This window comes from Mustela nigripes, chromosome 16, assembly GCF_022355385.1.
Source record: "Mustela nigripes isolate SB6536 chromosome 16, MUSNIG.SB6536, whole genome shotgun sequence".
Taxonomy (NCBI): Eukaryota; Metazoa; Chordata; class Mammalia; order Carnivora; family Mustelidae; genus Mustela; species Mustela nigripes.
This window is the reverse complement of record NC_081572.1, coordinates 1,389,540-1,412,570: the sequence shown is the minus strand read 5'-3', so window position 1 is coordinate 1,412,570 and position 23,031 is coordinate 1,389,540. Positions and strand designations below refer to the sequence as shown.

The 23,031-nt window shown below is 59.4% G+C and overlaps 1 long non-coding RNA gene across 3 annotated transcripts; it reads left to right on the top strand.

Annotated features, from left to right (window-relative positions):
- Window positions 1-3,691: 3,691 nt before the first annotated feature.
- On the top strand, window positions 3,692-7,221 carry LOC132003779 (uncharacterized). Of its 3 annotated transcripts, none has more exons than XR_009400311.1 (4): window positions 3,692-3,853; window positions 4,052-4,224; window positions 4,444-4,667; window positions 6,822-7,221. It is a non-coding gene; the product is annotated as an uncharacterized LOC132003779 (long non-coding RNA). The 3 variants fall into 3 exon arrangements; XR_009400309.1 differs by having other exon boundaries at window positions 4,154-4,224; window positions 6,822-7,216; XR_009400310.1 differs by having other exon boundaries at window positions 4,154-4,224; window positions 4,467-4,667; window positions 6,822-7,215.
- The last annotated feature ends 15,810 nt before the right edge of the window (window positions 7,222-23,031 follow it).

Below are 23,031 nucleotides of genomic sequence, written 5' to 3'. Positions count from 1 at the left end.
CTGTCACACAGGATGCCAGGCCTGCATTCGGGGCCCATCCCTCATCGGAGAAACACGGCTCTTGTCTCGAGCTTGCTGACCACGGCCAAGGGATGGACACATGGATGCAGGGGTGCCTGCTGGCTCAGGGGGACCAAGGGGAGCCTGGTGCCATGAGGGAGGCGCACCCAAGAGTGGGGGGAAGCAGAGGGGACGTCCTGACCAGGAAGAGGCCCGAGGAGGGAGGCCGGCCCAGCCAGCCACGGCCGAACATCTTTGACTGGGCCTGGAGGGGCAGGGGGTCGTGAGGCGAGCTCTTCGGAGCAGGCTGTCTGTCCGTCCGCCTGCCTGGAGCTCCCAGGCCCCAGGGACAGCTGAGGCTGCAGGGAGCAGATGGGCCGGACCCGGAGCCCTGTCCCTGCCAGAGCCCCCTGCGGGCCCACGAGGCGCCCCCCCTTGCAGGATCTCACGCACAGGAAAAGCAAATTCAAGGAGGAAAGGCAAAGTCTGGTGAGCAGGCCTGGAGGCCTGTGCTGCCGGTGGGGGAGGCTGAGGGGCTCTGCAGGCTGACTGGGGTCTCCAGGAGCAGAAGAAACGGGCCGCAGCCAGCCCAGTGACGAATGAGCAAAGGCCACCAAGGCGGGTCCCGAGTGTGAGCCGCCTCGTGAAAATGCAGAAGGCCCCGTGGCTGCGGGGGCGCTGCCCGGGGCTGACGGTGCCCTCCCCCAGGGACGGAGCTCCTTGTCCTCAGGGGCACCAAAGAGCCTGCCCAGGGCCTTGGAGCTTGGGGTGCGGAGGGGGGGTCCCCAGCAGTCCACACCAGCCCACAAGCCCCAGACCCTCTCTGAGCCCGTTTTCTCTTCTGCGGTTTTCTCTTGGCCGGAGAGAGAGACGCGGTGGTGGCCGTCACACTCTCAGACCCCTGTAAGCCCTCCCTACGGCCGGAGCAGCCGCTCCCCTGCAAGTGTGCAGAGCAGGTCTGGGGCACTGGTGCGGGGCGTCAGCGGGGGGCCTGGAGCTGGAGGCCGAGTGAGGACCTCGCCCCCTCCCACCCAGGGGCTGCCGCAGGGGAGAAGCCAGGGGGTTAGGGCTCAGCTCCCTGCTCCCCCTCTGGGGCCTTCCCGCGCCCCTGCTTTCTCATCTGAGGAATGGGGAGCACCAGCTTCTCCTGAGTTTTAGTCTTTCTTGGCCTCAGTTTCCTGTTTAAAAACAAGTTAACAGGCTCCTGGGTGGCTCAGCGGGTTACGCGTGTGACTTGGTTCCGGCTCAGGGTGTGATCTCAGGTGCAGAGCTGGAGCCCGGCTCTGGGCTCCGCACTCCCCGGGGAAGTCTGCTTGGGATTCTCCCTCTCCGTCTGCCTCTGCCCGTCGCCCCCACCCCCCTGCATCGCACTCTCCCTCTCTTGAAAGTAAACAGACAAACAAATAAATGATAAAAAAAAAAAAAAAAACAAACCCAGGGCCGCTGGCTGACTCAGCCTGTGGACCAGCAACTCGATCTGGGGGTTGAAGTTCGAGACCCGTGTTGGGTGTTGAGTGCAGAGCTTACTTAAAAATAAAATATTTGGGCGCCTGGGTAGCTCAGTGAGTTAAGCCGCTGCCTTCGGCTCAGGTCGTGATCTCAGGGTCCTGGGACCGAGCCCCGCGTCGGGCTCCTGCTCCGCTTTCCCTGTCCCTCTGCGTGCCTCTCTCCCTGTTTGCGCCCACACTCGCTCTCACACACACACTCTCCCTCTCAAATAAATACGATCTTTTTTTAAAGTTTTAGAAATGAGTTAATGACAGCAAACTCCCGGTGTGCGGATTTGAGGCAGGATTTCGGAACTACCCTGGTTTCCCCTTCAAGGGCGTCCTGGAGAGCGTCAAGGCCTTCGGCCCTCAGGGGTACGGACAGGTGTCTAGGGGCTGTGGTCACTCCTGTCAGCTGCATTTGAGTAACAGAACCGCGCCCTCATCAACGCTGCGGAGCCAGAGCAGTGGCAGTTCGGGCCCGGAAACCAGGGCACAGGCTAGGGTCCCCGCGAAGTCTTTGTTGCAGGCTGGGCGCTACCTGAGGGCCCCAGGAGAGATCTCCCTGTAAGGACATGCAAATAAAATGTATTTGTGTATATTGATTCTGTATCCAACAGCTTTTTGTTTTTTAGTTTTTAAAGTTTATTTATTTAAGTAACCCTCTACACCCAACGTGGGGCTCGAACCCACGACCCCGAGATCGAGAGTCCCCACCCCCTCCCGGCAGCTCTTTTTAAACAGATGCCGTGGCGTCTGCTCCCTCTCCTCCCTTGAAAGCCAATCTCTGAACCACTTGGGAGTCGGTGGCAGGTGCTGTGACCATGTCCTGCACACCCGGCCGGCCGTTGGGCAGGCATCGAAAAGGCGGGCTGCCGACGTCCAGGAACGGCTTTCACGCATCATCGCACCCAGGAGACCAGCTGGTCCCGCTCTGCTCCTGGTCCCTGGTTCTGTCCATAGTCCCAGACAGCAGACCCCCCAACCCTGAGCGTCCGGCACACTGCCTGGGCCTCGCACTGCGATTACTTGTCCCATCTCTCTAACCTCCTTCCTTGTAAAAGAGACGCCCCCTTCAGTCTTCCTCGCCACTGACCTTGGACAGCTTCCAGAGCGCTCGTTCTGCACAGCGTCCTGTGACCGGGGTTTCCCCCTCGTTGGACCTACGGCTCCATTCAGGGTAGGTATCCGGGACGAGAGCAGAGACCCCGCTCCCCAGTATGGCTGGCCTCCCCCCATGGGCACTGTCAGCCACACCCAGGTCCCAACGACAAGGCTCCCTGATGTGGCACCTGCTGGGTCTCCTCTGAGCTGCCCAGGGGCGCGGGGCAGGGCACAGGGAGAAGGCGGGACCCAGGAGGGCTAGAGGTGAAGGGCAGAGAGCCTGAGGTGTGGGGCTCAGGGTTCCCTGGAGGGCTGGGAGCAGAGCGGCACCAGGAGAAATCCCTTTCCCTTGGCAGAGTCTCCAGGAAGATCCAAAGGGTGTGGGGTAAGGGGCCTCGGGGCACAGGGTAGGAGCTCCGAGGGGCTGTGTCCAAGGGGAAGACAGGAGCAGCCTGACCTCTCTCTCTCTCTCTCTCTCTCTCTCTCTCTCTGCAGCCACGGGTACCCAGCGAGCAGGCTGAGGACGAGGGGCTGGGGAAGTGGTGACATCCCTGACTTCCCAAGCTCTTCTCTGACGGAATCCCAGAGGTGGTGAGGCTGGCAGAGAGACGGGCCCCTGCCAGGTCTGAGCCCCCGGGTGTGGGGGCTCAGAGGGCCTCTGGGAAGGCCTTTGTGTTGCTGCTCTGGCTCTCCCAGTACGCGAGGTACGCTGTGCCGCACCAAGTTCTAGGACATCAGATCAGCGTGTGGCTGCCGTCTGCCGGGGCCCCTCAGGCCCACCCAAAGACAGCCCCAGGAACACCTGCTGCAGGATGGAGAGCAGAGTTGGGAGCCCTCTTCCACCCCATCCTGGCCCCACTCACCCAGGGGAGGTGGCCCTGATGCCAGGGGAGCGGCAGCAACCCCCCCAGGGTCAGAACAGTGCACAGCAGGGCAGGAGCAGCGTGTGTAAGTCAGGCCCATCGGGCCCCAGGAACTCAAATCGATAAACAAGCATAGAGCAAATTCCATTTCAATGAAAACATCACCAAATGGCAGATTCCCAAGCCCCAGGACGGGGGTCGGAGAGCCCGGGGCCCAGCTGGGCTCACTCACCCACCTGTCAGCATCGGCCCGATGGGGAGGGGAGTGCATTCTGCTGTCCAGCCTGGTTCCCGCGTCTCCCCAGCAGACCAGCGCCACCCTCCTGAACGTCCACCGTGTTGCTGGGCCGGGCTGGGGTCGAGAGGACCAAGGACCACTAGACGGGGACCTTGGGGATGGTTTGTGAATTGTTAAGGTTCCTGGCTACGTGTGGGTACGGGAGGCCAGGGGGCGGGGGGCGGCAATGACACCTGAGGGACAAGGCTGAGAAGGGGCCTTTCGTGAGAGAAGAGACCTGAGGGGCAGAATGGGAGGGACTTGGTGTAACCCGAGGTTAGGGGTGGGGAGAGGGGCTCTTACAGCCCTCTGCTCTGCAGGCCACACTCTTATCATACGCCTACCCCAGGGTGCCTGGGGACGTCTTGGGGCGGGGGCTCTGCCAGGACAATGCCCCAAAGCCCACGGAGACTTCTCCACAGCTTTCCTGAGGCCAGGACACCATTTCCCACAGTGACTAGAATGGGCCCAGCCTGGGTGTGCGGAGGTCATGGTAGGTGATCCCAAGCCCAGGAAGCCGGGGTCAGCTGGGTGGCTCGGGGCCAGGGACACAGCCCCAGGTGGGAGGAAGGGCCCCTGGGGGGCCCTGCTGGGGTGACGAGTTGTCTTGGACAAAGACAAAGGCAGGCTTCCTCATCGGATGGACCTGGTTCGGTCCTGCTGTGTGGCCTCGGGCAAGCAACTAAACCTCTCTGTGCACCTTGTCTTCAAGGTTAACAGTCATTTCCATGGCAGGACGGCTGTGGGGACCCACAGTGCCAATGTTGTAAATGCGGCAAGGACAGCACAGGGCGGCTCGGCAGTGCTCTTAGCGGGCCTGGGGCTGGCAGTGTGGTGGCCCACCCGAAGACAGCCAAGCCCACGGAGGGGTCAGCACGGCTAAGGGTAAACAGAGGATGGCCGAGGGGGGCCACAGGTGGTCTCTGCACCTGCCAGGTGAGTGGGATGGCCTGTCCAGCTGGGGCAGACAGCTGGGAGCCTGGTTCCTGCAGCCTAGCAGGGCTTCTGCTGTTCTCGCTGCCCTGCCCCCCCCCTCTGCCCCCCCCCCCCCCGTCTTCGCCCCTCCCCCTCCATCTCAGCCTGGCTCTCCCAGCTTCCTGGTGGTCCCATTGTGACAGCAAGGAGGTGCTGGGGAGGCCTGGACAGCAGGCTGGGCGGCATCCCAGGCCCCCGCCCCCAGTACTGACCCTGCAGTCCATCCAGGGTCCTGGGTGGTAGTTGGACTGGCCATGCCAGAGCCGTCCACAGGCGTGCTGGTCACCCCCAGGCCTCCCAGGCCTCTCTCCAGGGCGTCTGGGTTTTCACCAGGGACCCTGGAGGGCCCCTGTACGGTCACATCCTTCAGAAGGCGCTGAAGGCCAGGCAAGGCTGCCGGCTATGCAAGATCCTGCTGGGGACCCCACCACGGGCGCTGGGCCCGCCTCGCCTCTGGGCAGCTGAGCCCTGATGTGCGGAGGCCTGCTCGGCCACAGACTTAACTCCCCTCACCACCCCTGCCAGACAAGGCCCACCTGGCCCAGAGCCGGAAGATGAGAGAGAAGGGGCTGGGCCTCTTTACAGGATGGGGGAGTCCCGGCGAAGTTCTCCAAGCCCCAGGCACCCTCTGCTGGAGTGGACCTATGAGACCACGGTCACTTGTCTCCCCACCCCAGCCCCTGGCCGCCCTCCCCTGCCTCTCCTCCTCGGCTCCCAAGGGCGTCCTTCACCCCCAGCCTGGAGGTCTCTGGGCATCCAGTCAGGTTCCCCTCCCCGCCCCACACCTCCCTTGTGAAGGACGTCCTTGGTGTCCCTAGGAAGTACTCCAGACGCTCCCATGAGACCCAGGTCACACAGCAAGAGAGCCAGGATGGGGGGTGCAGGGGCGGCTCGGCCCCTTCGGAAGCACCCTCACGCCTGCCCTGGCTCCGCTGGCCCCCCGGGCAGCTCAGCCCCTAAATTGAGGGAGGGATTCCCGGCTCCTCAGAAGGCTCTCGTCATGCTAATGGCTTTTCAGGGGTCCCTGTGCACCCGGGCCCCCGACTCCCAGCTGGCATGATTAGCAGTGAGTTCAACGCCAGGAAAATTATTAATTTCCATCCTCAAGTTTACTTCTGGGGAAGTTTGCCAATTAATTCCGCAAACCGAGGTGGCCAGAGTAAAAGGGAGAGGCAGGCAGGGACCCGGGACAGTCCTGGTGAGAGATGTGGGGGACGCAGGTATAGACGCCGTCATCCTCAGGAGACTGGAGGGCACAGACACAGCAATTAGGAGCCTCCCCAGCTCCGACCCACCCATGCCACTAGCAGGTGGCAGGAGGCAAAGCTGTCCTGGTCTTCTGGGCCACGGCTCCTAAAGTGTGTGTGTGTGTGTCTGTGTGTGTGTGTGTGTCTGTGTGTGTGCACGCGCGTGTGCATGTGCTGTGGGGGTTGGACTGGGAGCCCCAGCTCTCACGGTCTATAGGTGGGAACAACAACCACGCTGACAGTTCAGCGCCAGGTCTGACTGGCAGGAGCTGGTGGCCTTGGGTCCTGTGACAGCCAGGGCCGCAGTGTTGGTCCTTCATGTGCTTTCTTTCTCCCTCTTGTGCAAAGTCAGGCCCCTCCGCTTCAATGCCAGGTCCCACCCTGGCAGCCTTGGCTCCCCCAAGGAGTCTCACGGGTCCCCTGTCCCTGCTCTTGCCTTGTTCCGCAGTCTGGGCGCGGGGTGGGCAGGGTCCGGGTGCTGCGGAAGGAACCAAGGAGACACCCGTGCACGGACTGTCTGGGCCCCGAGGCCTCAGCATCGCAGAGAGCCTCAGCGGGAGTCAGGGGACCCTCCAGAGGCATCAGGAACCGGAATGTGATCCACACGCAGGGGAAGGAGCCACAGGGGGGCTCCTGACAGTGGGGGGGAGGGGGCACCAGGCAGGTTCCCTCTGGACCTGAGGAAGCAGCCCTGCTTCCCTCAGGATGAGCCGGGGACCACCATGCCCAAGACGCCAGGGCCCTGGGGGGCAGTCCTGCCCAGCAAGCTTCCAGATGTCTGGCTCAGGAACGCTGCCCCCAGCCTGCTCTGCAGCGTCCAGGAACAGAAGGGCAAGGCCTCCAAGTGACTTTTCTCCGCTTTTTAAAGGCAGCCCAGAATATTCCACTTCTGCCAGCCCGAGGCCCAGCCTGCCGCTGCCCATGCCTCTCCGTCTCCTGTGCCCCCGGCGCACTTCAGCCAGGCCATGCCTGTTCCTCCACCAATGCCCTAGCTGCCCTCATCAGGCCCTAGAAGTTCTTAAAAAGGTAAATTAAAATAAATGGCATTTTGAAATCACGAGGAGGAGTGATGGTATCGCCTTTAGTGCATAACAGCCACTGGTGAAGTCTAGTCCTTGTAGCCTTACTCGCCTGGAGACCGGCTCAGGGCCCGCCGTCCACGCGGGCTGGGGGATGCGGCTCCTGGCCACGCACCGGGCGGAACAGCAGCGTGAATACATCGAGGCTTCGGGAAAGTCCTGGAGGCGACAGGTAGAGCCCCTGCCTCCTGAGGGATGGATCAGGGCCCTGGAGAGGCCTCTGGGACTGGGGTGGGGGGTGGGGGGAGCGGGACCTCTCCACTCTCCTTCCTGACGAGGAGGAGGACTGCAGAGACAGCAGCCCCTCCACACTCCCCCCCTCCACGCCCCGGCACAGGGGAGCAGAGTCCGACGGATCAGCTGCACGCCCCAGGCCCGGGAGCTAGCCTGGTTTCTCCGGGCCCGCCGGGGCATGGCCACTTTCTGGGGCTTCTTGCACCACTATGGGAGGGGCTGGGAGGGCGAGAGACCCCTCCTCTTTCTACACTTGCCCTGGGAGTCTGCAGGGCTGAGGCCGAAAGCAGAGTAAGGGCAGTGGTGGGCAACAGAGCTCCCCAGTCTCCTCCCCGCCGGCAGGTGGACAGGCCCTGCGGCCCTCCCAAACCCTCTGTTCAACGACGCGGTTGGAACAAGACCATGTGCCCAACCGATAGAGAGAGAGAGAGAGAGACTGAGAGCCAGCCACTACCCCTTGTACCACTTGTGCTGAACTCCATCCCCAGCGCCCCTGCCCCAGCCCCCAGGGCCGCGGCCCATTAATCTTTAACTGCCTCTGGGCTAGCGCTGACCCCAAAAGCAAACAGGAATAGGATTCCTGGGGAAGGGACACTCCGGCTAGGGGCGGGGGCGGAAGGCTCCACCTCATCCCCCCAGCGTCGCGCCCCACCGAGGCTGGAGAAGGGCCCTAGCTCCCCAGTCCCGAGCCCTGCGGGACCCCAGCGCGGAGGCAGATTGCGGAACCGGAGCAGAAAGCCCAGCAGGGGGTCGGGGCAGGGGCGGGGGCGGCGGTCCCCGCTCTTGGCCGAGGTCCCCGCAGCAGCCTGGGGGCAAAGGCGTCCCGGCAGAAAGCGGGGGCGGGGGCGCTTCCTCCAGAAATCCGCGGGGCTATTGTTAACACTTTCCGAGGCCAGGGAATTTTTCCAGGAGGTTGTGACGGCCCCAAAATAATCATAATAACGCCCCTCCCCCAGCAGCAGGAATTCTGGAGAAAACAGCTGCTGCCGCGATCCGGCCGAGAAAAAACCAGGTCAGGCGCCGCGAAGATCTAATTTAAGGCGCGCACCGGCATCCGCACCGCCCGCGGCACGCACCGCCCTCGCGCCCGGGTGCGGGGTTCGCGGCCGGGCAGGACCGGGGCGCGCGCCGGGCCGGCCGCGTCGTGGCCCGAGACTCGGCGAGGCCCTGCCCTGCGGGGCTGTCGCGGCGGCCCGGAGGCCGACCCCGGACGGGGGACCGGGCGCCGGCAGGCTCCGGGCTCCCTCGGTGATCCACAAAGCAGCCCGCCCGTGGGGGAGGGGAAGAGCAGGACCCGCCGCCGCCGGGAGAGCGGAGCCGACCTCAATCAGAAGTGACAGCAGCAGGGGCCGCGGGCGCGGGCGGGCCGGGCCGACCGGGCCAGCAGGCCCCATCCGCGCCCCGGTCTCGCGCGGGCCACCCGGGGCGCCTTTCTCCGCGGGGCGCGGAGAGCGCGGGCTCCGGGGTGGGCTCAGAGGCGGCGGGGGGCGGGCTGGGCCTGGAAAGTTCTTGGAGCTGGCGCCCACTCCCCGCGGGCCGCACGGGGTCCGGGCTGGAGGGCGCAGCGGGTCCGCGAGCGCCGGTCGTCCCGGAGCGCAGGCGTTTCGCACGCGGTGGCCAGGCCCCGCAGCTCCCGGTCCCCAGGGTCCCGCGGAGGGTCCTGCGCCGAGCCGCTGTCCTGGCACACCTCCGGCCCCCCTGGGTGCTCCGGGGGCCCGAGACTCCGAAGCCGGTGCTGGGAATTTCGACGTTTCCAGGGACCCCGAGGAGCGGCCCCGAGCCTGCTGGTGGGGGAGAAGGGCACCCAGTGCGCGGTAGCGGGAGGGCGGGCTGGTGGAGCCGAGCGGAGGAGGCCGCAGGGGACACAAGGCCTGCAGCTCCGGGTGTGCCCCCCACTCCCGCCCGGGGTGTGAGTTCCTGTCTCTGGGGCACAAATCAACAAACAAATAATTCTGGTATTTCCCACACTGGGGAACCGAGGCGGGGCTGGGGGCAGGTGTGTGTGAGAAGGACTGTCGGAGAGAGGGGGGACAGGGTGGAACCCGCTGGGTTTTTTTTACTTTAAAAATTATTTTATGTCACAATCACTTTTCGTTAAGACCACAAACATCCAATTTGGCTTGGCGTAATAAAATCAGCCGGAGCTCCCTTAAACGGAGCCATTCCGGTGAATGAAGTTGTGAAATCCAATCTATTGTATCCATAAAGGAGAATGCTTTCGTTGTAAATTCGGGCTATCAGGCAGCCATACCTGGGGCCTGCCTCCCCTCTGGATTTGCTACTTGAAGGCTTATCAAATTACTTCAAAATGTGGGGCTACCCTCTCCATATCTCATGGCAACAAAAATTAAATATGGCAACATTTCTTTTAATCGTAGGAAAAGGTCAGGTACAACCCCCACAACAAGGGGGTATAATTAAAGAAAGACTTTCCCCCTCAACCTCTGCTCTGTGTTGGGAAGCGCCGCCACTATTTCACCAATTAATTCGAGTTTCTAAAACAATCCGAATGGGCCAAGGCTTCCTTCATGTCCTCTTCAGCTCCGAGGCTGCAGAGCGTCTAGGGCAGAGCTCCTGGATGGATCGCACTTGGGCCCGGAAGACCTCGACGGCCAGACACCTGGACCTCCGGACCCCCTGGTGCTGGGACGTCTTGGCTCAGCCCCAACCAACGGCCGCGTCCCTGCCCGCAGTCTGTGCACCTGGGCCACAGAAGTGCCTGGGAGACCCGCTCACTCCTTCCAGCACTTGTGCTGGGCCCTGAGGCCTAGCACGCTGTGGGTCAGACAGTCTCCGCAGTGGCCTCCGCAGTGGCCAGGCCAGACAAAGGAGTCGCTCAGGAGGGGTTAATCCACCCCCAACCCTTCTCCATCCCAACCCCACACCCTCCTGGGGCAGCATGGGGCAGGGAATGGGGAACACCCTGGTAGTATTGATCTGCTTGGCAAACGGGTCGGGTCTGGGCTGCTGTTCCTTGCATGGGGGTCCGGGGTCCCAGGCCCTCCCCCTGTGGCACCCTCCACGTCTGAGAATTAATGGACTCCAGGCTTGGGCTGGGGGCATCGTGCGCTGGCCAGAAGCCGGGCCCCCCAAAGATTTCCCACCAGTGCTCCCAAAGAGGGGTGTTGGGGACAGGCAAGGAGGTGGAGAAGCTCGAAACTCCCAGGTAACGAGGACCGGCTCTGTCAGGCCCTCGCAGATTTATGAGGTGCCGGAGGGGTGTCGGCCAGGCCTCCGGGAGGCAGCCAGCGCACCCGCCTAATCTTTGACTTCCATCTAATCATTTTGTTCCTGCCACTTTCGACTCAGTGTCCAGAGAAGCAAACAAAGGGAGGATGGGGGATGGGGCCACTCGGCAGCATGGAGGGATCCGCGGGGTCCCCCCCCCAGCACAGTGGGCGCCCCTGGAGCCCCAGGCTCCTACCCTGCGTGGGTCTCCGGGAAGGCGAAGGACGAAGGGTGATCCCAGCGGGACGTGAGGGACTCACTCTCCAGGCCGGCTCAGCTTCCTCCACTGGTTAGGGTGGGAGCCGCGACCCCCCAGTGGGTCTCGGCGCCTCGCACAGGCCGCATCGCCTCCAACGCGCTGCCAGGCCGGGCTCCTTGGGAGGAATCCCCGTGAAGGCCCTTGGGCGGCAGGAGAAAGAGAAATCCTTTCCCCTAAATTGCAATGGAAGCGGTTCATGGAGAGCGTTGGGCCGGGTGCCCCCAACCCGGGTGGTAGAGAAGGCAGCGGGAGGCCGGATGTCTTTTCTTCCCACCAGATAAAATTATCCGCCCAAGCGGGTAAGACTTAAGGAGTGAAACTTTCGTTTTTCATGTTAAAAAAAAAAAAAAATCTAAAATGGAAAATGACTTTAGTGGTCACCACCCGTAAGTCAACTAAAAACAGGGATAATTAGAGTGTGGGGAATTCGGGGGACCATAAATCTTCGGCGCCTTTTCTACGGAATCGGGAGCCTTTACGGTTTGTTGAGTTTTATTCCGGGGTTTGGTGGATGCGGGTCTGCGCCAGGAGCCCCACGCCGGGGCGAGCCGGGCCGCGCACAGCGAGGGCGCCGGGAACCCCTCGTCTCCGTCCCCGGAAGGTGGAAACCGAAACTGCGCGCTCTGCCGAGCGGAGGGGCTTTTCCTGTCGTCGGGGCCCCTCTCCGCGGCCCGGTACCCACGACTTGGGACAACGTGAAGCTGGGTGTTGTCCAGAACCCGACTCCGGGGCAGGGGGCCTCCTCTTCTTTCCAGACCAGCTCCAAGGAGAATATTCGAGTGTCCACAGGGACGGCGAGGTGAGGCAATTTTTTACAGCGTGCCCCACTCGCACCCCCACCCCTTTCGCCCAGGCCCTTTGTTCTCATTTGGGGGGAGGCAGGAGAAAAGGACACGAAATCACCCCCTCCGTGGCTTCATTTTCAGTATCCCCCGAACGGCAAAGAATACATTTCACTCCATGGGGGATTTTCCCCCACCGGGCAGGGACCACATTTCCAGTTTCCCACGTAGGGCTCTTCCTTTTGTGAATCAGTCTCCAAACAAAAACACCCCAAATCCAAACACCACCTAAAGCCCCATCAAAAGTGGGCAGGAGGAGGTGCATCTTCCTTCTTAAAGCGTCCCCCAGATAAAAGCGCGCCCTTTCCTGCAGCGCTCTCCAACCCTCCCCTTTGTTGCAAAGACTCAGTCCCATCCTAAGAGCGGGGAAGGGGGGGCTACAGGTTCACAATCAGAAGAGTTCTCCCCCCAAAACGATTCTCAGAGGACTTCTTTTGTTTGACGTGGGCATGGGGGAGGGGAAGGAGCCCGCCGGAGGGCGGCTACGGGGCCTCCCCTATCAACCCCCCTAAAAAACAAAGCCCGCGGCCTCTCCTAACCGGCAAGTTCGGGGCTCCTGGGGCTAGGAGGGAGCACTACGGAACTAGGGGAGCTGCCCGCCCAGCACGGAGCCAAGGTTGGGCCTCGCCTTTCTGAGCTCTCTCCGACCCTCCCCAAACTGAGCCTCACAACTCTGAAAAGAATCCGGGTTTTCCAGGGGATGAGGGTGAGAAACTGCAGGGAACAAAGCGCCGTCGACCCGCTCTGGGACCCAGGCAGGGCTCGTGGTCTCTGCGGCGAATTAAACGGAACCTGGAGAAAACAAGCTTTTGCAAAGCGGCACGAGGTCCCAGCCCCGAAGCGGAGCGGAGGACGGTCCCCCCGCAGGGCCTGCAGGCGCAACCCGGGCCGGCGTCCACGCCGCCTCCAGCGGCCCCCCCAGAGCCCTGCAGAGAGACACGCTTGCAGCGAAAGGCTCTTACACACCAACCGGGTTTTTATTCGTTCGCTACCCGGGTGCGCTCCGGGCGCGCTGGAAACAAGGAAACACGTACCTGGCGGCGCTCCGAGGGCGGCCTCGCGGGGCCTCCGCTGGCGAGGGGACCCCCAGAAGCCACTCCCCGCCCGGCCGGTCGCCCCGCGGCCCGTCCCTCCCTCCCCGGCGACGCACCCCTCCGAGTCAAGTCCTCGGGAAGCGCGAGGAGCTTCCAGTCCCGGCGCAGCATCCAGCTTCCAGGGCGCCGTCCCCGGGGAAGATCCCCGCGGCCCTGCAGGCCGGGAACGGGGCGCCGAGGCCGGGGAGCGGCGCCTCCCGCCGCTGGGCAGGGGCTCTCGCCGTAGGTCGCGCCCCCGGCCCGCGCGCATCCTTCCGGGCCTGGGCTCCGCGTTCCCCCGTTCCCCGCCGAGCTCCGGAGACGGCCGCGGAGCCCTCGGGGAAGACGAGGAGGCGGCAGCGGCCGCGGTCCCGGCAGGAGCCCCGGGGCGGGAGGGGTGCTGGGCGGAGGGGCGGAGGGGCGGAGGGGCGGGCGGGCTCCCCGCGCCCCGCGGCCGCCGCCCTCCAGGGCACCCCGCCCCGCCCCCGCCCTCGTCCCGCCTCCGCTCGGGAGTCCTCCCCTCGCGCGCCTCCCCCCGCGGCGCCCCCTCCCACTTCGGGCCGCCGCGCCTCGCCCCCCTCCGCCGCGGCCCAATCACCGCCCGCCGCCGCCGCTCCCTTTGTCTGGGCCGCGGGCTCGGGCCAATGGCGGTGCGCGGACACATGGGCGGCGCGCGTCTGGCCCAATGGGCTGGCCGGACGGGCCGCGCGGGGCGGTGCCGGGGCCCCGGGGGGTCCGCGCGCGGCAGGGAAGCTTCGGGCAGGCCCGCGCCTGCGGCCGGGACGGCGGCCCCGAGGCAGGTGGCCCGCCGGCGGCGGCCCGCAGCGTTGTCTCCCCTCTCGGAGTCGCCTCCGCTGTGCGGGAGGGCGGATGGCACTGCGGAGCGGGACGACGGCGCGCCCTGGAGCGCGAGGCCCTGGGGGATTTGGCCCGAGGGGCTCCGCGCGCCCGGCGCCCTGCAGAGAAAGGCAGCACAGCGGGAGGGCGCGAGGGTCCCTGAAAGCCGGTGCCCCCGAGGGACGTGCCGCTTAGAGGCGTCTCCTCCCCGAACTGGGACCCCTGGGGTGGGAGTGAGGCCCAGGAGCCAGTCCTGGCCGCGCTCCCTGCCTGGAGGCTCTCAGGTCACCCTGGATAAGGAGTGGCCGGCCCTCTGTCCCCATGAGCGGGGTCATATTGAGGGGGAAATGTCAGAACGCCAAGAGGCGGCGCCCACAGCCTCTCAGATCTGGGGGCTGCGCACCTGCTGCCCTTGATGTCCTCCCGCAGGTGGGCTTCCAGCTCCCCTGGACGGCCGGGTCACGGGAAGGGTCTGTCTGTGCCCTCACGCAAGCCCTGTGGGACGGAGAAAGGTTCTGACCTCTGTACAGTGTCCTTGTTGCCTCCTCACGGAGGGAGAAGGTGAAAAGCTCCAGGATGCCAGATCGCTCCTCTGGTCCCCTTTTCCCTAGGAAACATGCACACACACACACACACACACACACACGCCGCATGTCGGCTTGCTTCTTCATGGGGGATTTCTGCCCACGCCGCTCCGGTACCTTCTTTGAAAGTAGAAGACATGGTCTTCATTCCACAAGGAGCAACAGCCACCACGCATGGCAGAGAGGGTGGCTTCCAAATCTGGGCTCAGAGTACAATCACGGATAAACCCGAGTAAGATTCTGAGCACAGCACTTGTGGGTGGTTCTCTTCCATAGCGGAGATTGGGAGAGATTGGGAAGGTCCTACTCTGGGGGGTGAGTTGGACACCAGGATGAGGTGCTGCCTGCCACAGGGACCTGCCATGTCACACGGACCCAGAACTCATCAGGTTTGGCTGAGGTTTCTCGGTCCACACATTACTGGAGCTGATGTCACCAAAGTCACCATGCAACTTTCATGTCTAAGGCCTCAAGACAGTGATCTCCAAGGCTCCACTCTGGGGTTGCCCACTCCAGGTCTAGGTGATCCTGAGGCAGGCCTGGAAGGCCACCCCTAACCCTGGTGGCAGCCCACAGACCCTATCAGCTTGTCCTTGGAGATTTTGCTCCCTGGGATGCAAATCCTGAGAACTGACCAGGTTCGGATGCCACAAGGAGATGAGTAAAGATGGTGATCTGGACCCTTCCTGGCAGCCTCTGGACTTCCCCTCGGAACCAGGAAACGACAGAAAAATTGAAAATCCATTCTAACCAGGAGCACAAGAAGGGTGCCCTCAGTGGACCAGAGATCCCAAGGGGTTCTAGGGAGATGGGTGGTGGTGGGACCGGTTGCTCTGCCCCGAGGGGAGAAACAACTAAAAGCAGAGGGCAGGGCGCCTGGGTGGCTCAGTGGGTTAAGTATCTGCCTTCGACTCTGGTCATGATCCCAAGGTCCTGGGATCAAGCCCCACATCGGGCTCTCTACTCCATGAGGAGCCTGCTTCCCCCTCTCTCTCTGCCTGCCTCTCTGCCTACTTGTGATCTCTGTCTGTCAAATAAATAAATAAATCTTAAAAAAAAAAAAAAAAAAGCAGAGGCCGCAACTGCTGGCAGGCGACAGGAGCTCAGGGGATGCTGCTGTGGGGCCACAGGGACAACTGTCAGGGTGACTCCTGGGGGGGGCCTTGTGTGGGCAGCTTCACCCCTGGCTGCCAAGCACCAGACAGCAGATAAAGAGGAGAGCCTACAGGTGCCTAATGCCCAGAAGGAACATGGAGTGCCCTGTCCCCTGAGCGGTCCCCAAGCCCCTCAGCAGCCTGCTGGACCCTCCACACAGTGGCCATAGGCCACTAACAATGTGCTGATGGACAAACGGAATGCCTGGTGTCTGAAGAGGACCACAGACCTGGAGGCGGCGGCGCCCAGGAAGTTCCTGAAGCAGGGCAGAGGCCGCAGCTGTCTGCGGGGATCGGGTTCCCCGGTCCCCTGGTCACAGGCTAGACTCCGTTTCCCAAATTCCTTAGCAAGTAGGTGTGGCCGGGACACCAGCCCTTGTCCAGTGGAACTTGAGCAGACGGGACAGGTGCCCTGTCTGGGAATGGCCCAAACCCCCTCCTGGGGACCTAAATGGTGACAAGCCCAGTGAGGGTGACGGGAAGCTTCAGAGACTGCGGGTCACCATCCCGGGTTCTGAAGGCCGGGGTTCAGGCCACCGCCACTCGGAGCCCTGGTGTGGCTTCTCCGGAGACAAAGCAGCTTTTCCGAGTTTGTGTGGTCACAGCAGGTCTGTGCAGTCACGCCAGGTCTGTGTGCTGGGGCTGGCAAACCCTCGAGGTTCACTGCCCCGCAAGAGACCCTCACGTCCACCTGCAGGCCGTGGCCCCCCGGGCAGTGGGAGGCACTGCTGTCCTTGCCCCTGGCAGTGCGACCCCGTCGGCCCGTGGGTTGTCGGCCGGCACCTGGGGAGGCTGCGCTGGAAGGGCGGAGGGCACAGCGCCATGTGCTGGGGGCGCCCGAGGGGCGGGCCTGCGTCCAGGCCCCAGCGACCCTCAGGGCTGCGAGCCTGAGCATCCGTGATTGTGGCCCTGCCGCCGGACGTCGGGTGGTTGGTTTGCTTGCGGCGTCGCTGTGGCAACGGCTGCCTAACCCGCCCACCACAGCTAAGGCAGAAACGGGTGCCCAGGAGCCGGTGTGACAAAGCCCAAAAACATGTGGCGCTGGCTTCGTGCTCAGCTCGCGGGGGACAGGGAAGCGGACTTGGCGAGCTGGAAATAATAACACACTTCCCTTGTCGGGTCGTGGCAACACATTCGGAAAAACTGGGGCAGCGGTCCCCAAGGCCCCAAGGGCAAGGGCGCGTTGGCGGTCTCTGCAGCTTCCCTGTGGCCTCACCGGAAAGCCAGGGCCGGCTGGGGGCGTGGCCCGGGGGGCCTGGGACTGCAGGTTGGAAGAGCCCCGCACTTCTGAGAGGGGGAGGCTGCATGGGTGTGAGAGAGATTTGGGCTTTGGGCTGGGCCATCTCCATGGAGATGAGGTGCTTTTCTCCCTGGGGGAAGCCTGGGTGCTTCTGGACCTCTGGAGGCCAAAGGGCAGATGTCTTAGCTGCCCAGCCCTGGGCCCCGCAGCACGAACCTTCCCTGGGTTCCCCTTGCAATCAGTGTGACCAGGTGAGCCGTTCTGTCCAAGAGCATGTGGGAGAAGCAATGTGCGTCACCTTCAGACGAGCCCGGAGACCTCTCTTGAGACTTTTTCTGTGACTCCCCTTCCCACGGCCAGGGCAGGGACAGTCCAAGCGACCAAGGAAGCCACCTGCTGCAAACAGGACCTCCTACCCCAAATGGGATGCTTGCCCTGGGCAGGTGAGAGCTTCAGAAGCTTCTAACATGTACAGTTACATGCGGGGTCTCAGTGTTACAGGACTTGAGCTGTGCTTGCCTACAAAGAAGCAAGAATTTCCAGAACACTCGGAACGTGTAAAACAGCATCTGTAATACCATCATAGAGAAAAAAAGAGATTTTATCCTTTATTTTATTTTAAGATCTTTAAGTTTTTTTAATTTATTTATTTTTAAAAGATTTTATTTGGGGCGCCTGGGTGGCTCAGTGGGTTAAAGCCTCTGCCTTCGGCTCAGGTTGTGATCCCAGGGTCCTGGGATAGGGCCCCACATCGGGCTCTCTGCTCCGCAGGGAGCCTGCTTCCTCCTCTCTCCGCCTGCTTCTCTGCCTACTTGTGATCTCTTTCTGTCAAGTGAATAAATAAAAAATCTTAAAAAATAAAAATGGGGGGAAAAAAAAGGCCAAAGAGTAGAATAGAAACAGTGGAGCCACGAACTAGTGCGCTGGAGAATTCTCTAGAACACAGAGTAAAATGTAAAAAGTTATAAAGTAGGAAGAAAATTTAAGAAGTATAAAAATTAATTCCACAGTTTCCTATATCCCGTTATTTAGACGGAATTCCGAAGCACAGAGACTAGAGGGAAAGCTATCTACTGCAACAGAGTCCAGGAAAACGCCCCGGCCTCGAGAACACACATGACAACACTTTGGAACCCAGACAAAGTGAGCAAATAAAAGCTCCCAGTGGGGGGGGAAAAAAAGAACATGTTACGTCCAAAAAAAGAAAGAAAAGGATAAGCCTGATGTCAGACATCAGCAACTTCAGATTCCAAACAATTCAGGGTACCTTCACAGTTTGGAGGGGAAATTATTTGAGCCTGTGATTCTCTGCCAGGCCTAACAGCCATTCAGCTGGGAGGAAAAACAAACACTTTTTTGGGTCATGCCAAGTGTTCAGAGAGTTTATTTCCAACAAATACTATCTGACATAATTACTAGATTATATGCTCTAGCAAAACGAAAAATGAATCCAAGAGGAAGACAGGGCGTACAGGAGTCAGTGAAATTATTTTTATCGGGGAACTCGTGCTGGAAAATCCTCTCAACAGCCTGGGAGGAAAATCCCGATGGAAAGTGTGGAAACGCCCGGAAGTGCATCGGATTCCTGCGGACAATCTGGATCCTGATTAACTCTCAACATGGGTAGGAAAAGGTAAGTTCACATATGCATGCTAAAAATTTTAAGTAACCACTAGGTACATAGAAGTATGGTATAAGCCTTCGGAGCCATTAGAAGGGAAAGTTGCAGCAAAGATGATTTTTGAATCTAAGAGAAACAGGAAATGGGGGGTTGGCAGGAAGCCTCCAGATGGAAAGCTGAGGCTAGATCACAGGACTGGATTTCAGGACCCTGGCGATCACAATAAACGCGAAGGAGTTAAAGTCATGCATTCAAAGGCAGAGACCCTTGGGATAAATAAAGGTTCAAAATCCAGACCCCGGCTGTCAGGGAGGCTGACCCCAGTACCCAGCCTGGGCCCACAGAGAGAGCCCAGGCAGGAGGTTCCTGAGGCCTACGAGGAGGGCTAGGACAGAGTCATCACCCTTTTCTTTCATTTCCCACTGCAACTTGGCGTTTGGTGCAGGCATCTTGAAGTACTGTTTCTGTCCATTAACGCTTCCAAATTTTGTAACTATGTAATGTATTAACGAAGAAGCTCAAATCACATATGGATGTTTATGATATATTAACACACATGTGTACAAAACATAAAAAATCATATAGATGTTGATGATTGTATTTGAATATAGTTGGTTTCTCTTATAATCCTATGTGTTTTCTGTATTTAAAAACCTTATTCTGAGAAGGGATCCACACACCCCCCAATGCCACCAATCTCCGTGACTCAGCTGCTGACCCCACACCCGGGCAGGGCGGACACGCATGCACGCAAAGGGACGCGGGCTCCAAAGACTCCAGGACAACCCGTTACTTCTGTAAGCGCTCCTGTGGGCAGATGCTCTGGTCTTCCCCTGGATCCTGTTGGGTTTGGGTGAGAATCCTGCAACCACCAGTCCCCTCACCCAGCCTGAGGGCGGTCCGGCCCCTCCCCACCTCTTGTAGTCAGAGCCCAGGAGCCCAGGTCTGCGAGAGACACTGCAGGACCCCAGCTGTCAGCTCTGGCGCCCGCCCCCCTCCTCGTGTGAAATGTTAAACTTCATCACTGTTGATGCCAGAGGAAGATGGAGTCTCTGCTTCCTGTACCCCTGCCCAGAAGAAAACATGGAGCAAGCAGAGAAAATGGTCAAAGGTGACAGCGGGCTAACGGGCTGCTCCGCCGTCTGTGTGTGGGCCGCGCTGTGAGAAGCTGTAGGGCTGCACATGTCTATTTTTAAAGATTTATTTACTTCAGACAGGGGGAGAGAGAGGGAACGTGCAGGGGGTAAGGGTAGAGGGAGAGAGTCTTAAGCAGAGTCGGAGCAGCACCGAGCCCTATGCAGGGCTCCATCTCAAGACCCTGAGGTCGTGACCAGAGTCGAAACCAAGAGTTGGTGGCTCAAGCGACAGCGACCCCAGGTGCCCGGTAGAATTGCACATTTAATACCGGTTCCCATCCGTGTACGTGTACTGTCCTTCAATTCATCGTTTTTAAAAATGCCATAGCAGGGACACCTGTGTGGCTCGATGGGTTGAGCCTCTGCCTTTGGCTGGGGTCATGATCTCAGGGTCCTGGGATTGAGCCCTGCATCGGGCTCTCTGCTCTAAGGGAAGCCTGCTTCCTCCTCTCTCTCTGCCTGCCTCTCTGCCTACTTGTGTCAAATAAATAAATAAAATCTTAAAAAAAAATTAAATTTGGGGCGCCTGGGTGGCTCAGTGGATTAAGCATCTGCCTTCGGCTCAGGTCATGATCTCAGGGTCCTGGGATCAAGCCCTGTGTCGGGCTCCCCCCTCTCTCTCTGCCTACCTCTTGCTTGTGATCTCTCTGTGTGTCAAATAAATCTTTAAAAAATTTTTAAATTTAATTTAAAAATGCCGTACCAATGGTAATGGTTGCACAACATTGTGACGGCTCTTCATGTCACCGAATCGCATGTAAAAATGCTTTAAATGATGAATTTTGTATGTATAGTATACCACAACAAAAAGGAAGAAAAGTTCAGAGGATTAGAGAAAACATTGCTAAAGCAAATGCTAACAAAAGGGAACATATGTAGTAATGCTAGTAAGAGAAATGGAATTCAAGGCAAAAGGCGTGTAAAGCGATCCCCCAAAGTGCACTGCATTTCCCTTCCAGCCGCCACAGAGCCGTGCCAAGTGCATTGGCTGTCCTGTAGCCGTTCAGCTGCAAATGACGGAAAACTTAACACTGACCTGCACGTTGTTTGTTTCATGCGGCAAGAAGTGCAGACGTTGGAAGTTTACGATTAACAGAGCGACCTGAGGAAATTGTCAGGGGCACAGATTCTGTCTTTTGGCAGCATGTGGCTTATGTCCTCATGGTTACAAGATGGCTGCTGTGCCTCTAGTCACATCCTGTTTCCAAAAATGAGCAAGGGAAAGGGCCAAGGGGTAAAGCTTTATTTCCACAAAGCTTCCCCTTATTTTTAGGTGGAGAAGTCCGCAGAGGTTTCTGCCCACATCTCCTTGGTCAGGACTAGGTCACACGGACACTCCTATCGTCCAGGGAGGCAGAGTCTGCGGCACCAATCACAAACTGCTATAAACCAACTAACATGTCTTCAAAACACAGAGAGCAAAAAATCACAGGGTTCACCTGACTGGCTCAGTTGGTGGAGCACAGGATCTTGATCTCAGGGTTGTGAGTTCGGGCCCCGCATGGGGTGTCGAGATGACTTAAAAATAAAATCTTTAAAAAAAAATTATAGTGTAGACAAAGCTGCACATAGATCTTAACACATCAGCCTCAGAAATCGAGAGACCCAGTGCACAGAAAACAATGAAGTATATGACAGCTTTAAAAGGCACAATTAACAAATGTGATCCCACAGATCTCTGTAAGAGAACATTGTGATGGATGAACAGAAGCTCTATTATTTCACACGTATGGACTGGTCACAGAGCTGTCCATTTATTGGGTCACAAAAGAAATCTAATAGATTGGGGCACCTGGCTGGCTCAGTTGGTGGAACACTGGACTCTTGATCTCAGGACTGTGAGTTCAAGCCCCACACTGGGAGCGAAGCCTACTTAATTGAAAAAAATATATATCGGCTAGATTACCAGAGCAGATACCATGCAGTTCACATTCCTTGACTACAATGAAGTCATATAGAAATTAAGAGGAAGTAGTTTACATAAAGATTAATCACTTGGATGTTTAAGGACATTGACATAACTCTTGGCTAAAGGAGGAAATCAAAACAGCAATTGTAAACTATTTATAAATGAAGAAGCAATGAGAGTATTATAAGCCTGTGTGCTTATCCCCAAGGAATAACTGAAAATGTGCACCCTAAGGACATTGTGAGAAGGCAAGAAAGACTGAAAAGGAACAAATCCAGCCTTCGAGTGGAGAAGTTTATAAAAAGCAGCAAAGAAATCCCAGCATTTTAGCTAAGGTTTTTACATTTGTGTTCATAAAGGAACACAGGACCTTGAAACATTTCTGTTGGTTTTTCCCCTTTGGGTTGGTAGAAGAGTCAGGACGATCCCTGTCTTCCATGCTTTGGGGCGGGGGTGTTCCCTATCTGTCACTTACCTGTCCCATGAAAATGTGGCGGAACTTTCCTTAAGACCATTTGAGCCTGGTGACACTTCTATGGCTAGATTCTCGACAATTTCCACTGATCATTTCTACTTCTTCTTGAGTCAGTTTTAGGCTTTTCTTCCTCCTAGGAAGTACTCTAGGTTTCGGTTTCTTTCTTGTTGGTGTACCACACATTCTCCTGCTCAAATAAATAGACCCCCGCTCTGCATTTGTATGTTTGGTCCCTTTCCCCATCCCGTGCTTGTGTGCGTGTGCGTGTGCGTGTCTACACGCCCGAGGGGTCTTCCTGCAGCTCCAGAGGGGCCCTCACCCCGACAGTGACATCTCTGCTGCGTCCTGTCACCCTTCTTTCCCCACTGGCTCTTCTCTCCATGTATAGACGTGCCGGAAAGTAAAGAGCCAACCCCAAACGCCTCCTGTGCAGGACTTCCCCTTAGCCTGCGCTCTCCTGCACTCCTTCTCGCCTCCGCAAGACATCTGGAAAGGGTAGTCCATCCACTCCAAGGCTTCTGTCCTGTCCTGGTGTTTCCCCAGTCCTTTGGAACAAGTACCCCTGTCAAACAGACTAAAATGAATGACTGCAAAAATAAAACAAAACCCCAAAGGCATCCCCAGTGCGGGCCCTAATCTTGCAGGATTCCGCAGCCGTCCATAGCCCTGCCAGCTCACTGTGCATATTGCTAAGTGCTCTGTCTGGGCTCCTGGGCTGCTCAGCCGGGCCTGGTGTCGTGCTGCAGGGGAGTGCTGGCCCACTCCGGAATCCACAGCCTGGGGCCCTGCTTCCACCTTTGCCTCCAGAGGCTCCAGAAGGTCTCCCAGGCCTCCCCTCCCTGGGCAGCTCCCTGGAGGCCTGGGCCTTGCCTTCACTGAGCCCGCTCTCCTGTGTCCTCACCTTCCTCTGTTTCCCCACCTTTCGCCGCCCACCCAGTGGGCCCTCTTCTCCTGGCCCTCTGCGCGCTCTGTGCTCTCTCTGCAGGACCACACTGTGGGCTGAGTCTTCCACACCTCCGTGCCAAGAACGTCCGGATCCACCCTCTAGCCTCCTCCCGGATGTCCACGGCTCCTCCGGATCAGCGTGCCTGTGTCGACACGGGTTCTTGGAGCTAACTGGGGAGGATATAGGTTGGCTCACAGATTGGAGGGCAGAGCTGCATAACTAGGCAGGGGCCAGGGGCCTAGGACAGAAGCAGGGGTGCTCCTGGAGTCTAGGGGGCAGGAACCTCCTGCTCAGGCTTCTCCAAGGGAAGTTTCTGCCCTGCTCTGGCCACTAACCCTGCATGACAACCCTCAAGATTCCGCAGCTAAACCCCCACTCCCTTAGGCTCATGCTTCTATGAGCCGGAATCTGGGTCTGGTGCAGCGGGTCCTGATCTCTGCTCTGCGAAGTCTGAGGTTTGG